The sequence below is a fragment of the Acyrthosiphon pisum genome, chromosome A2 (genome assembly GCF_005508785.2).
Source record: "Acyrthosiphon pisum isolate AL4f chromosome A2, pea_aphid_22Mar2018_4r6ur, whole genome shotgun sequence".
In the NCBI taxonomy this organism is placed as follows: domain Eukaryota; kingdom Metazoa; phylum Arthropoda; class Insecta; order Hemiptera; family Aphididae; genus Acyrthosiphon; species Acyrthosiphon pisum.
In genome coordinates this window covers 16,377,210-16,380,550 of record NC_042495.1, presented here as the reverse complement: position 1 = coordinate 16,380,550, position 3,341 = coordinate 16,377,210, and positions in this window count along the sequence as shown.

Below are 3,341 nucleotides of genomic sequence, written 5' to 3'. Positions count from 1 at the left end.
AATAAGCGGTGATGGATCTGAAATCTTAATACCCTGCAATACTAAGTACAGGTACCTACTGGATTTAGTAGTTGTTAGACACCGGTAAATATGTATAGGTATCACCTAATTATTATATTAATAGGTAATATAATATTAGTATAAATTATAGTACCGATGTATTAATATATATGTATGCGCTTGAACTGCTAACGGACATTTTCAATTTCAATTTTTTTTATTTTTTATTTCAACAAGTCAATAAAATTGTATTTGTTGGGTAAAAAATATTTATATTGTAGGTGCTACAAGGTTCCAAATATTATAAAATTAAAATATCAATAAAATAATGAAAATGTGAAAATTATTTGGAGCTAGAAATTCATAAAACATTTTATTTTTAAATTTAAGATTTGAAAATGTAATACATGATTATTCATAAGTTTCTCTACCATTATCAATAAAAAAAAAAACAATTTCTACCTACAAGAAAGTATGTATACCTACATGAGTGCTTGAAGTTTATATTTTTACAAAATTTATCAAATTTAAAATTTAATAATTATTTGTAGTTAAAAAATTGTCGTATATTGTAGACAGTCGTCACTGTAATATTATTTAATGTAAATATATTACATGTAAAAATCAACGTAGCAATTTAGATATTAATATAGGTCAATGAAGCAAGATGTGCTGAGACAGCAAAAACTATTTTACTATATAACACCGCCGTACGCGCAAGGACAGGAGTCCCCGGTTGTCACTGAGTGAGTCGGTGACGACAGGGAGTCCCCGTTCTCACTGAGTGAGTCGGTGAGAACGGGCTACGGCGGTCTGAATCCGCAAAGTGTTTAATTTATGTTTGTTTTAAAATTCAATAAAAGTGTTTCCGACCATTAAAACCCGAGTTGAATTTTATTTCTAAGTCTTCTTTGTCCTTACCTTTGAATATTGGAACAGTGCTCAGACCCACACACCTATAGTCAATGAGGTTTATTGCAAACTGAACAGTGCTCTGGTTGTGGCGTCCTAATAGTCATTCCAAATTAGGGAACGGACGTAAGATCGACAAAACGCGTACCATCGTACCTCAAAAGCTAACAGTGCATTAATCTGAATTTATTCTAGAGATAGTCATTAGCTTAGAGTGTACGGAGGTAAGGCATATAGTTGGTTCATCGCGTATTATCCTATACGGGTGATACCACAAAATGTATAAAATTTTCAACTTTCATAGCTTGGGATTGAAAAATTAAAACAAGGTTTCACGTAAATAGGTCATATTATACTAAAATTACTATATTCACAATTATATCATCAAAATATATACTTAGTAATATCATAGGCATAGACTGACTGACCGTCTTCGCTCAGAATCGTATTTCTTATACAATGATATTATATCATTGCATTTTAATTTAACACCATCCATTACAGTGACCCACTTGTAACCTACTGTACAGCAGATGCCACTTGCCTACCTTTTTTTTAAAATGTATAATATGTATTAACTTATTTAAAATAGACCAGTAACTATATAAAATACGTAACTAGTTGTTACAGGTATAGTATACCAATATTAAATATTAATAAAATAATAAATTATAATTTGCTGCTAATATTACAAATAATGTTGAAAAAAATTAAGTAGTGAATTATTTAAGTAACCTACTGTACAGCATAACAGCATACACTTTCTCACCTTTTTTTTCAATTTAATATGTGTAAACTTATTGAAAATACAGCAGGAATTATATAAAATACGAACATAGGTGTTATATATATAGTACACCAATATTAAATATTAATAAAATAATAAATTATAATTTACTGCCAACATTGTAAATTATCTTGAAAAAAATTAAGTAGTCAAATACCTACTGTACAGCAGATCGATACCCAATTTCCCACCTTTTTCTAAAATTTAATATGTATTCTAGCGTTTCACATGACCAAATTAAATAATATATAGATTAGTGCATATTAGACGTTAATACCAATATAATTAATTTATAAGTAACAGTCAGTCTTATTATATTAATAAGGGGCGAACGTTTGGACTAGCCTATAATTATAAGATATTAAAATATGTTGTACGTTCATGTTTTTTGCATACCATCAACATTAATTAATAATAAACAACACCTGAACGTCAGTGTTGAATAAATAAAAAACCGAAAATAATCACACTTGTGGGGGCCTTCCTATCACAATAAAACTTTTTTTTCGTTAAAATTCAGTGAACCGAAAGTCTTTAAAAATAATTTTTCAATTGCACACATCACAGACTGTATTCATTATTAATTGTTATTAATCAGTTTAAAAATTTAATTTTATTTAAAAACAAAATATCCCAATAAATAATTAATAAGCAAATAATAGTTACCTAATACCACTCGTTGAAAACATGACAATAATAATAATAATAAATAAAATACTCGGCGGAATCACTTGCAGATGGTTAGCGTGTGCAATACTGATCACGCATACAAGTGGAGAATGAATATTTACAAGACCGCGACGACGGTCTACGAGCGTTCCGTGTTTTGTTATTGATAATCGATATTATAAATTATTGTCACTGCACGTAATTCAATATGCAGGGTTAGTGCGTGTTAGTACCCATCTAATTAATTCATAATATAGATATAGTAGGTAATTACTAGTTAGTTGCATTATTAACAAGAGGCGAGTATTTGGAAAATAGGTCTACACTCTACTGTATTTTCTGTCTTTGTCTAACACACGCGTGACATAGTATTTTAGAAGTGTTTTTTGCCAAACATTCCAATTGATCTATTGAAGCGATACGAATTCTGAAAACAGATTTGAATAAGTCTTTTTGAAATCGACTTTCCCACATTTTTGATATTATCCCCCAAAAACGTCGTATTAAAAAAGAGTATTTAATAAATTTTGTATTTCAATTTTTGGAGAAGCAAAAATCAAAAAATCAAAACTGTGGGAAAGTCGATTTAAAGTAGATTTGTTGACGAATTCAAATCTGTTTCAGAATTCTTATCGCTTCATTAGATCAATTGATATGTTTGGCAAAGAAAACGTCTAAAATCCTATGTTGTGCGTGTGTTAGACAAAAACGGAAAATCATGGTATGGAATTCCCTTAAGAGGACGTGATACCCGCATGTGTTGTCTTCGTCTTACAAGTGCGTAACATACCAAATTATACGCAAAGCAGAACACGTGTAGCTCCGTTAGCTTAAAAATTAGAGTGAATTTATATCTTATAAAATCTAAAGGTAAGATTATTAACTAGACAACCTCATGAGCTTTTTGTTATATTTAAATTTTTAACCGAGTTATGAGTATTTTAAAATTGTAAATTGTTTGTGCATTTTAAAG